This window comes from Crocodylus porosus, unplaced genomic scaffold (assembly GCF_001723895.1).
Source record: "Crocodylus porosus isolate Cpor-Errol unplaced genomic scaffold, CroPor_comp1, whole genome shotgun sequence".
Classification (NCBI taxonomy): domain Eukaryota; kingdom Metazoa; phylum Chordata; order Crocodylia; family Crocodylidae; genus Crocodylus; species Crocodylus porosus.
The window spans coordinates 149,409,186-149,422,504 of NW_017728886.1; positions in this window are offsets into that span (position 1 = coordinate 149,409,186).

Here is a 13,319-nt window from a genome sequence, read left to right on the forward strand (position 1 = left end):
CTAGTCCCAGCGTTGCCCTGGCCCCTATCTCTTACCTGTTTATTCGCTTCGCTCGTTGGGCTGGGCTGGGCTGTAGTTGTGGGTGCTGTTTGGTCTGGCAGTCTGATGTTTCCTCTGCCCTCATCTTCCCCTTCCCCGATGAGCCTAGTTTAAAGCCCACTCCTGGCTTAAGAAAAGTCCTGCTTTCCTCCCTTTACCCAGCCACAGTGCTTTGCTTCATTTATGCCAGAGATATATTAATGGACCAAATAAATAAGTGCCCTGGAGTGCCTTCATGCTATTTTAATATTGCTTTTTAATTTTAAATTTTATTTTACCTAGTATGTTGTAAATTCAAAGTTTATAAAAATTCCCCATTGCAGAGTTATAAGTCAGGCTAGGAAATAGCTTTCCTTGGAAACACACTGCAAAACATTAACTCAAATCCAGCTAACTGAAAAGGATTTGAAAACACTAAGTGCATGCATGTGTGTGCATGCACACGCATGCACACACACACATGCTGCCACCTCTGATAAAAAAAGTTAGAACAGTGATTAAAAATTCTTTCTGTTTTACATTCTTGAGTGATATTCTAGCCAAGGTATTTAATAAGTATTTTAATGAACATATTTCCATTTGGAAAATGAACATCAACACTCAATATGAGTTAATTAAAATTATGTAAAATGTGACCTTGGGAAAATTAACTGATGTTGCTGAAAGCCTAACCCTCTTTCTCTCTCTTTTTTTTTTTTTCTTAAATACAACTTGACTCTTGAAAGTCCACAAAAGTATACTGTAACTTCTAAAGACCACATGCTAATCTCCTGGTTTTCTCTAAGTCAGCATTTTATTTTTTGTAACTAAGGACCTTAAAAATACATTGTTGAAATATTAAAATAAAAAATATTACAAAGTTGGATTCTCAGAAGCATCTAAGTAACAGACAAACTACTTGCTCTGGTGGTGGGGATTTAACACACATTGGCTTCTTTTTGGTAAGTACCTGTGTATCTGTTCTAATGCATGTGGTAAGTGGAAGCTAAACCATAGTATCTCACCTTCATTTAATGAGGGTTAAGTTGCTGTGGGTTAGCTTTCATCTACTTCATCTACCTCAAGGTAAAAGCCTGACCACAGACAGTTGCTGCAGATCACCTGGCACATGCTAAAGCCCTGCCTGCTTCTGTCCCAGAATAACTCATTCTTCTGCCCATATCTTTTGTATGGTACAAGTCCCATAAAAAATCAATAGGTACTTAGGCACTTTTGAAAATTGCACACTTAGAGTACATTGTCTAAAGTGAGATATAGAGAGAAAACTATAGAGATCCAACAGGTTCAGTAGGTTGCCTGCTTTGGAATAAAATGCCAGAGCCTACAGGATAAGTATCTTTGACCTTTTGGTATGGGAAGATGAATGAATGAGAGAACAGTTTTCTCTGTCTGTGTGTCTGTTTGTCTGTCTGTCATACACAAGAAAGCAGGCTGATTATGATGATTCTGTTCTTACAGTAATTCAAGAGAAAAACTTCTCTAACTTAGGTTACAGTGAACCATAACACTAGATGACATTAATATATGCTATTAAATTAGGGTTGCCAACTCTGACTGAAACTATTGTGGGAGATATTTTTCCCCAACATGATGTAATGTCATTAATTGTACTGTTCAACCCATTCACAATACCAGTCTCCCTCACTGCTTTCAATAGTCACCAGGAGATTGATGCCAATTCCGGTAGACTCCCAGACAATCTGGGAGGGTTGGCAACCCTGTATTAAATAGTCTGGTGTTTTAAAATCTTGTTTTTATCTAATGGGTTTTTTCAGCTGCTAAATAAAAATTCTGTTTTAAGCTGGTGGTTGACTAATATTGCTGCTCACTGCTTCCAGAATGGAGGTTCCTGAAACCCAGTTAAACCTTCCTAAAAGGGGGAGGAATAAGTTGGTGAGCACAGGTCCCAGTCTCTGAACAGAAAACTTGTGAAATGAGAGTTGGCAAAAGGTCTAACTGTGTTGTGAGTATGCCTTTAAAGACACTGGAGAAGCCTGTGTAGTGATAAAGGTGTAACACTGCAGAGTTGGGAACTGAGAGATGATCTTTCAGTGAAGTAGCTAGTTAGTTAGAGCCAGACAAAGGGCCTGCAAAGGCTGCTTACAGCTCCATAATAAAACTGCTTATTTGAGTTCCTCTCATTCATGTATGTCTGTGTTTACTGAACCTGGTGATCACTGCAGCCTGGTATGTACTGTGTCAGGGGACTGTGCATATCCTGTCCACCCAAGTCTGCTGACCTGCTCCAGAGCTGGAATTTCATCTGGAAGTCTGATCTAAACTGGTCCCCAGCATCCACTCTTGAACCCTCATTCTCCAGTGGGTCTGAGAGCTGTTGCTGGGACAAGTCCAAAACAGTTTTATGGGTGACCTTCCAGCTCTGGCATGGGTTGGTAGACTTGGATGAGCTCAGTCACACCCTCCATACCTCTGACAAGACCAAAGAGGGCAAGAGGCACAGCTAGCCCTGTAACGGTGGGCACCTATAGGCCCATTCATGCACCTTTGAAGATTGGGGACATTACCAGGGTCTACATTACTGGGAGGTGCTAGGCATCCACAGCTCCCCTTCACATCAGTGAGAACTGTCCTTGGCTGCTTAACACCTTTGAATGTCAAGCAATTTATTTAATTGCCTAAAGCCCTAATACTGCAAATATTTACACAGGTACTTAACCGGAAGCTTGTAAGTCTTCCTACTAGGTTCACAAGGATAACTCACTTGTTTAAAGTTAATCTCGTGTATCTGAACGATCAGTGACCATGTTTCAATTCAGGTACCTAATTTCAATGTCCATCACTATGGCCTATACATTTATTAGACTATCCTTATATTGTCTTTTGCCCATTGCTTCAGGTCCTCTCTGCTGAGTTGTCTCTGATTAAGCTTGCAGGGTCCTGTGTCCCCTTAGGCAACTGGAAAGTCCCAGGAGCAACAGCAGCAGCCATGTTCTGCAAGAGAGGGATTTTTTTCTGCCTTTTGTTTCTGTCCCTAATATTTATTTTAATGCTTTGTTATGTCTTTGGACATTATTAGGTAAGTAGACCCTTCATTGCCCCAAGGAACAATGAAGTGTCCTGGCTTTTCTTTGTTCTTGGTATTTCATTTGTTAGCAGTGGGGCTGAGAAGCTTGAAAAGCATTAGGAAAACAAAGAAATGTACCTAGATAGACCCACAAATGATTAGACTAAGAGAACGGGAAAGAACAATAGACTTCAATGCCAATGATGCTTACCAAGGGTTTTTCCCATCTGAGCTAAAAGGATGATGTTGTGGCCTCACTTACTAAAAGTGAGCTCCTTATTCCCACTCTTTTATGTGGTATAAAAAGGCCAGACTAGTGCTCAGAACCTAAGAAATTTCAGCTGTACCCCAAGCAAGTTTCCTCTGGCACATGCATCGCAGAAGGCTATCTCCAAGGATTCATAGATGCTAGGGTTGAAGGGACCTCAGTAGGTCATCGAGTCTGATCTCCTGCCTTGGGCAGGAAAGAGTGCTGGGGTCAGACGACCCCAGCGAGTTGCTTGTCCAGTCTCTTCTTGAAGACCCCCAGGGTAGGGGAGAACACCACCTCCCTTGGAAGCTTGTTCCAGATTCTGGCAACCCTAACTATGAAGAAGTTCTTCCTAATGTCCAACCTACATCTGCTCTCTGTCAATTTGTGGCCATTATTCCTACTTACTCCAAGGGGTACCTTACTAAATAGAGCATCTCCTATTCCCTGCTGCCCTCCCCTGATTAGTTTATAGGCAGCCACAGGATCACCCTTCAACCTTCACTTGAGAAGGCTAAAGAGATCTAGGACCCTCAGTCTCTCCTCATAGGGTCTTGCTTGCAGGACTCTGACCATAAAAGTGGCCTCCTCTGAACCCTCTCAATGGTCTCTGCATCCCTGTTGAAGTTAGGGACCCAAAACTGGGCGCAGGACTCCAGCTGTGGTCTGACCAGTGCCACATAGAGGGGAAGCATCACCTCTCGGGACCTGTTCGTTACGCATCTCCTAATGCATGATAAAGTGCAGTTAGCCTTGTTAATCACTTTGTCACGTTGACGACTTACGTTCATCTTGGAGTCAACTATGACTCCAAGATCCCTTCTCGCTGCTGTGCTGCAGAGAAGGTCATCCCCCAGTCTGTAAGTGTGTTGCTGGTTCTTTTTGCCCAGGTGCAGCACTTTGCAGTTGTTTTTGTTGAACTGCATCCTATTTCGTTCTGCCCATTTTTCAAACCTGTCCAGATCTACCTGGATCCGTTCCCTACCCTCAGCAGGTGTGTGACAAATAGATCCAAGGAGGTGATACTTCCCCTCTATGCAGCATCTGTCAGACTGCAGTTGGAAGACACTTCCAGGTTCACTGCCGAGCACATGCAGGCCCCCCCCCCACTCCTGTGGGACACTCCATGTACCCCAGGATCGCAGCAATCACACGCCACACCTGCTACCTCAAGGTATGTAGAAAAAACTTTTAAAGCTGTCCCTATGTCCGAATCGCTGATTCTCTGAATCAGCATTGAATCTTCAGATTTGGATTCAGCTGAATCAAATCGGGGACAGTGATTCGAATCAACGAGTCAAATCACCGCCCCTTATTTGGGCCTAATCTGAATTGAAATTAAATAGGGCCTGCTTCGCACACTCCTAGTAGCAAAAGTTCAAGTGAAAATACTGAATAGGGGCCTGAATAATGAGACTATTCACTATGTGCTATGTTCAGCACGTGCCCAAGTGTTAGCAGGTTCAGGATCCAATCATTCATATCATGAGAAATGGAACTTATTGTTGCAGTATCAGATTTACTGTGTGTAAAAACCATCTTGTTGTAGGCCACAAGTGTCCTGGGACCTATTCTCATGTACGTGCTGGCCCATTAATTGTTGAAATATACAACAGGCCAGCACATAGGACAGCAGTATAAAATTATTTTAGCTCTTATGAGTCTGAATCAGCCAATTGTATTGTGTTTGGCAATCTAAAGCTATTGTAACCTGGGCAGTACTCCAAGAGATACCCCCTCTCCAACTGAAGAGATCAGAGCAGGTGCACAAGTGCTGTGGGAGGTGTAGAGATCCTCCTCCCCCTAGAGAGCAGAGCCAGATCACCAATGGGGGCTTAACCATATATCTTTTAATGAGAAAATAATAGTGGAGACATAACAGGTATAAACCAGGGGGTGTAGGGGACACTACAACGCCCCAGATGGGTAGGATTCAATAAAGGTTAGGCACTTACAATCATGGACATATTCATCCAGTTGACAAAAGACAGGGTTAACAAAATATAAAACACAAACGGCCGAACAAACAACAGTAGTTGGCAAAATATAAAAAGGCACAAAATACAAAATATCAAATAACAAGAAATATAGGGCCTAGGTACTTGGAGTAGGGGGAAAGGAGGAAAACACAATGACCTCTTTCCACTGCTACAAGAATTTTTCCCTGTCACTTCACTCAGCCCAAATCATCCCAGTTGGGACTTGAACTCAGCTCTCCCTCATGGTAGGCAAAAACGCTACCATACACCCACCAGTGCTGTTAGCATGCTTGGCTGCTAGGGGTCTTGATCTTCCCAGAGCCCTGGCCTCATCTCAGGCTTCCTGGCCACTTATTGGAAGAGCTTGAAGCAGAGCTGGGAACCTCTCAGGTCGCTGCTCAGATCCTTGCTGGAGCTGGGGACCCTCTCCTGCTGGCCGCAGCCTCTTCTTGGGGATCCTGGAGCCCAGCGGGGAGCCTCTCCTGCCAGCCGCACGCCGCGCTGCTGAGGGTCCCACTGCTGCCTGCAGGCCCCACGTCTTCAAGTGCTTCTGAGGCAACTGCTTCTGCCCCCCTGGCCCAGCTCTTGCCAGCTCTTTGAATCTCCATCTTCGTCACCCCTCACAGGTCTCCTGGAGTCAGCTGCGCTGCCCCTTTCATCCCCCTCCTGGTGACCCGAGGGGCCAATCAGGGGACATGGAGGGTGAGTCTCTGGGGCCTGATTGGTGAGGAAAGGGAATCCCAAGCCCTCCAATCATCTTTTACCCTTTCAAAACCCAAGCTAAATCACTACCAGCTAGCCCATCACATCCAGCTAACCGGTCACACTGTAATACAACCCTTCTTCAGATATGTCCCAACTTATTTTGTACTTGTCTTCCACAGTCTCTATACCAAAAAAAATTTTAAAAGATGTGAAAAAAACCCAAACCACCAAAAGAAACAAAAAATGTACAAAGAATTTAAACCATACATAGATCAGCAGGCTATTGGGAGGGGCTTTCTTTTGCTTTATTTAGTACAGGTTGGATTAGAGCAAACTGATTCTGAATTGGTATATTATATGTTGGTTGCAAAGGCTTGAATATTTTTCTCAGGGCCAGAAAGTTTGCTCTACATCACCTGACCGAATACAGTCATCAAAATGTGGAGTGTCACTTAGCTTCAGGGTTGTTACAAGGCTTTCTAAGAGGCCACAACAATACATAATATATCTTTGTAGGGTGACCCCTGCCAGGGGCATTAGGTGAAAACTGGGTGTTACCCAATTTTAAGTTGACTAATGGGCTCATCTATAACCAATAGATGAACCCAAACCAGCACTCCCAATCTGTGAAAGCCTAGACTTAATAGAAGCTTAGATCAGATCCAGTAGTGAAATTTGGGCCCATCTCTGACTCAAGCATATTTCCAATTCTGTGGTCCTGAAAATCACACCTGAAAATCAAATAATTCCTCTCCACTCCCCACATGGAAACACAGATATCTCAGAAGAGGACTATGGGAAGTATGCATAGCCACATCAAGTTGAACTCTATGCCATAAAGCAATTTAGGAGGAGTGAAGATTAATATTCAGTCCATTTTGAAACTGCTGGGGAAACATTATGCAGACAGACTTTGTTCGCTTCTCCTAAATTTTCCATGTGAATGAGTCACCTGAACCTAATTTTGGACCATTATATAATTGCTCCAAACTATCATTGGCCAATTTGCCCTGAAGTCCTAAGGCTTTCTATTGGGGACTGCATTCTCTGAGAAGTTAATCCTTTATTAGGAGACACCTTTGCCATAGTCTGTGTGCAGAATGTCACTGTCATTTTCTTTACCATGGGAACTCTGCAACCACAGTACAAAGTAAAGTGTATAAACTCACTGAAAATGCTACAGAGCCCAACACTAAGGTCTGCCTCAGCATTTCTCTCTGTTCTGTCAGCTTCTGGTCAATGAGACTATCCAAGGAGAGAAATGGATGTTGTAAGTGGCTGAAATGTTCTGATTGGGTTTTGGTCAGGGATTGGAGGCTGAGATGATTATTAGAATGGATAAAACCTATCATGTATCAGGCTGTGACAAAAACAGGTTCACTTTTATGGTGAATGTGCCTTGTGGTTAAAAGTGATGGTAAAACCTTAGGCCAGATCTATTCGAAGTATGGCAGTTAAGACAGTTTGTAGAGGCAATGAATGTTGAGCATTGCCATCTTTTCTTTGCAAAGGTAACAAATAAACATTTAAAACAGAATCCTCTGGGATAAATGGGTGACTTCTCTTTCAGGCTTTTGTGGGCTAGGAACCAAAGTTCATCCCAGGAGGATACACAGTGAGGACAAGTAATTTTTATACACGGTTTGATTAAAGATCCAAACCAAATAGACAAAACTACAACCTGAAACATGAAAGAGAATTAGACATTGATGCTAACTACTATTTTCAAGTGAAGGAGAACCCAGTGCTCCCCTCCCCCAACTTCCATGTCCCCATCTGACCCAGAAGAGGGGGTGCAACTGTGCCACTGACCTCCCTCTGGATCTCCCCCTTCTGGTTACCATGCCATTGTTAGTATTTACCTGCTGGAGCTGTTGGCACTTTTACTTTTCAAAATTCATCTAAAAAATTCAAACCAATTCTGCAAGCCCTTATGATTTATTTTCTCATCTTTACTACACTTCCTTATCGCTTCATCTGAATCTTGTGACTGCAGTTCATTTCTCAAGCTTAAGTCTCCTCAACTAGGCCTGAGACCCACTTATGGCAAGCTCTTAAAACGCAGGTCCTGAGGCCCCTGTTGGTTGTATGTCTAGTGAGTTATTAATTTAATCCATCTATCAGCCTATCAGCCAAAAGCTACAGGAAATAAACCCAAATGTTAACTTTTCCCTAACACCACCCTCCCAGCACCAAACACACCTCCATTTTTTACCCTACATACATTCTGTATCTTTATGTATGTTTTCAGTATATTCTATACTTTGGCCTCAAGCCAGTACTTAGCTGAGTGGTCAGGCTGCTTTCCTGTGGACTTACAAAATCAAATTCCAAATTTGTCAAAGAAAAAAACTGCTGTGTGATGTTAGTGCTATTGAAGCTTCACTTGCCTCCGCTTTCCATGTTTTTCTATTCAGTCACCATAGCAATTTCTGCTTGTTAGCAGGTCACCAAATCTTGTTTTTGGTGATTTAACTGTACTCTTTACCAGGGCATAAACTCCTGGAAGCTAAGGGGAAAAAAAGTCCATTTATCTGTCTGGTGAAATGTTTTACAGGACAAGTGAAAATGTTAAGACAAATGATATGACAGGAGAGAGTCCTAAACAGCCTCCTTAGGTGCTAAATGGATACCAGCACTATTATTGTGAGTGCCAAGGACTCGCATGCATGTGTCTGGATGCACACACACACATGCACACACACATTCTTGCTGCTTATTGCTATCAGTTGGGGCAATTCATTTGGTGGGAGAACAATAGTGGCTTAGAAATTTGGACTCTTCATGCCCATTTCATTTAAAGCAGAAAAATCTAAAAAAAAGTGCTTGAATCAACAAGACAAGTGCTAAGTTTCACTTTTATAACTAAGTTCTCAACTTGGAGGTGGCAAGCAGGTGTCAGGAGATCAGGCCCATCTTGGTTTTCCCATATTACTAATTGGGAATGGGATGGTCCTGGAGAGGCTATGGCTATGTTTGGGGGAGTATTCCAGGGAGGTCATTTGGAATGGCTGTTCTATCATTTTTTATTGCTTGAAGACTGGTTTTCAACCTTTTTTCATTTGTGGACCTCTAAAATATCTTGAATGGAGGTGCAGACACCTTTTAATTGTAAAGAAATTCGCATACTTTTGATTGTCCATAGTAATTTTATGGTCCCCTTAGGCATAATCTGCAGACATCCAGGGGCCTGTGGACCACAAGTTGAAACTGCTCTAAGACTCTTAACCCGCACCTATAAAAGATCAATATTAGGTCTGATCATGCATTCTCAGTACTGCTAAACACCCTAGGCCAATGCGTCTCAACCTTTTAGACTCGAGGCATCTGTCGTAATACTCAAGGCACCCTTCAAAATGCCGGTTCTTAGCTTTCACTCATTCCTTGACTATAGAGAGATAATAGAACAGTTCTTCTGTTGCAAAGAACTCGGAAAGACCACAACATGTCAAACTGCTTAGGACACTCTGGATTCCTATTTGAAGTCTCTGGGTTTATCTTGTAATCATGTGAGGTGAGGTATCAGAGGACTAGAAAAGGGCCAGTGTGGTCCCTATTTTCAAGAATGGGAGGCAGGAGGATCCAGGTAACTATAGACTGGTTATTCTCACCTCTATCCTTGGGAAAACCCTTGAAAAAATTATCAAGGATCACATTTGTAGGAGTCCAGTGGGTAATATAATGCTGAAGAGCAACCAGCACTGGTTCACAGCAGGGAGATCTTTCCTGACTAACCTTGTTTCTTTCTATGACCAGGTATCTAAATACTTAGTTGCAGGAATTGAGGTAGATGTCATTTACTTGGACTTCAAGAAGGCCTTTGACACGGTATCCTATTCTAGTCTCATAAACTAATTGAACAGCTGTGCCATAGACGATTGCAGAGTCATGTGGGTGGCAAATTGGCTTAAAAGTTGTACCCAGAACATGGTGGTGGATGGGCTGGTATTGTCCTGGAAAGATGTGGGCAGTGGGGTCCCCTGAGGCTCAGTCCCTGCGCCGGTGCTGTTCAATATCTTCATCAGTGACCTGGATGAGGGTGTGCAAAGCACTCTATCCAAATTCGCAGATGACACAAAATTATGGGGCAAAGCAAACACACTGATGGGAAGAAATCAAATCCTGGTGGACCTGGACAGGTTAGAGAAGTGGTCAGAGAACAATAGGATGCAATTCAAGAAGGACAAGTGTAAGGTGCTGCACCTAGGGAGAGGGAATCACCAGCACACCTATAGGCTGGGGGGTGACCTTCACAGCAGCACAGTGGCAGAAAGAGATCTCGGAGTCATTGTCGACTCCCAGATGAACATGAGTCATCAATGTGATGAAGTAATTAGCAGAGCTAACCACACTTTGTCATGCATTAGTAGGTGCATCACGAACAGGTCCAGGGAGGTGATGCCCCCCCCTCTATGTGGCACTGGTCAGACCACAGCTGGAGTACTGCGTCCAGTTCTGAGTGCCACGATTCAGGAGGGGTGTGGATAACCTTGAGAGGGTCCAGAGGAGGGCCACTCATATGGTTAGAGGCCTGCAGGGAAGACCCTATGAGGAAAAGCTGAGGGACCTGGACCTTTTCAGCCTCCACAAGAGAAGGCTGAGGGGGGATCTTGTGGCAGTATACAAACTCACCAGGGTGGGGGGTGGGGGCAGCAACGAATAGGAGATGTTCTGTTTACCAGAGCACCCCTTGGAATAACCAGGAACAACAGCCACAAGCTGATAGAGAGTAGATTTAGGTTGGACATCAGAAAGAACTTCTTCACTGTAAGGGTTGCCAGAATTTGGAATGGGCTTCCAAGGGTGCTGGTGCTCTCCCCAGCCTTGGAGGTCTTCAAGAGGAGACTGGACAAGCACCTGGCTGGGGTCACATGACCTCAGTACTTTTTCCTGCCCCAGGCAGGGGATCAGACTCAATGATCTATTGAGGGCCCTTCCAACCCTATTATCTATGAATCTGTGAATCATCTATGTGTACATTTGCATATCTAATGTTGCCAATATTGTGTGGCACCCTATGGCACCCTTAAAAGAATTTCATGATACCCAGGTTGCTGCAGCACCCACAATGGTTGGGAATCACTCACCTAGGCATTGATGGTATCCAGTTTTTTGTAGGTTCATGCTTTTAGGTGGTAAGCCCATTAAGGCAAAGGCACTCTAAATTTTGGCTGTATGTGTCTAGCACATGCTTGGTACCAAAGAAACAAATTATTATTATTAAATAATGAGGACCTGATTTCAGTATAATGAGGTTAAACTTTTCCAGTATGATTGGTGGACTGTACTAGACATGGCAGCATTGATGTGACAGGTGAGGGCAGAGGGATGTCTTTTTCTTTCAATGATGCACACACCCAACGCCTATCAGTTTTTGAAATGGGAGGGGAGACAGAACTGACAGAACCCCTAAAAGTGGCAATCTAGCAGCTTTTCCCTGCCTTATTTTTTCTTTAATTATATAAGAGAAGTGGATGTGTAGATATGGCATAACTACCTCTTAGGAGGTCTATTTGAATTAAAGACACTATTCTTTTCTAACCCTAGATATAAACAGATAGTGTTCCAGTTTAGTGCAGCTTACCTATAATAAACATTTAATATAAACTGTACTGCCATATTTCCAGATAGCATAACTGCATTTGGTTTATTATTTTTCCAGGAGTAAACTTGGAAATGAATGGCTTTATGAAGCGCCAGGTGTCATATTCAAATTGATGTATTTTATTCATGTTCCAACAGGCTCTGCAGCAAAACAATTCCCTTAATTAAGCAATATGAGGCAAATTACATGCTAAATGATTTAATAAAAATCTATGGTGCAAACTAACAGGAAAACAATGTTAAAGGCTAGCAATATGACTTTATGGAAAAGAACAAATAATGGGGGAGCTTTTTACGTTATGGTGGAAAATTGGAATTGGTGGTTCCACTGTACTGCTGGAAGTGGCATTTTTTTGAGGAGGGCTTAAAACAAGTCTTAACCATGTGCAGCACCAGACTTTTATCAGGAATGGGAAGCAGAAGAGGTCAAAGGATCTTGCCAAAATGTTTTATTAAATGGCCCATTTTATTAAAAAAACAAACACGTGTCAGGAAGCTGTTTGCTGCTTTGGAAAATTTCCTTGAAACGTTTGAAGAGCCCTTCTCTTCTGGTTATTTGCTTCTTTTCAAATTGTTTTGCAGAAAATCCTTAGTTTCTGACCATCGCAAATGTTAAGCTTGCCTTGGGAAAAATTCCAGTCTGTGTCACAACTCCCATTGTTTTGATAAAAATTCTCTCATCTCTTTCAAGTAGGGAAGTCAGTTAATGTGTGAAATCATTGGGCAGTTCTGGCACGCACTTAGTTGTTGCTCCTTTTCTTGTGACAAGCCCATGGGATGAGAGATGTTACAGGAAGTATCCACAGCTTGTAACTAACCCCATCACACCATCCTTTCATGGGATTTCAAGTTCTTCCTTACTGCGAGGGTATTCCAAGACTTGTAAGAAAACTCTTGATGATTTCTGAAGCATCTTCTCGCATATAGCCCTTACTGCATGTCTCCTAGCATTACAGTCTACTCAGGAGCACTACATGCTGTCTTGTGGCCTGCACCTTCTCATTATCTGCCCCACTACAAACAGCAGTAAGCAAAAGGCTTAGTAGATGTGGAGATTTTCAGAATCAATCCCAATGCTGTTGAACCATACTACTAGGTCTTTATTGGGTGTGTTTAGCTTATGAGGAAGGAATGAAGACAAGATTGATTAGAAAGGTATAAGAAAGGTTGGAGAGATGGAGGCTTATTGGAATGCTGCAAGAAAGGGTAAAGAGCAAGGAGACAGGGCTTTGACAGGGAAGAGGTAAAACCTTATAAAGTCTGGCTACAGTTTGGAGAAACTTGTGTTGTTTACTCAGGCTGGCAACAGACAAACCTCAAATGGTTCAGATGTTTGGATGAGCTTGCAAAACTGGCCTAGAAGTCTCCTGTGAATAGTTTTCTTGGAGGTATGCAGTACTTCAAGCTTTCCAAAAATCCCAAACATAAAACTGTTCTCTCTCTTTTTGGTAATTACATTCTAGTCCCACTGGAATCCTGCAGTGAAGATAATCAAGACAAATATAAAGCATGGATTGTAATTTAAACAAACCTTTTTCAAGCTTCCTCAAAAAAATGCCATTCAGATTGTAGTTTCATAGTTGGTAGGGTTGAAAGGGACCTGAGCAGATCATCAAGTCCAACCCCCTGCCATGGCAGGAAAGAGAGTACTGGGGTCAAATGACCCTGGCAAGGTGATTGTCTAGCCTTGTCTTAAAGACCCCCAGGGTAGGAGCCA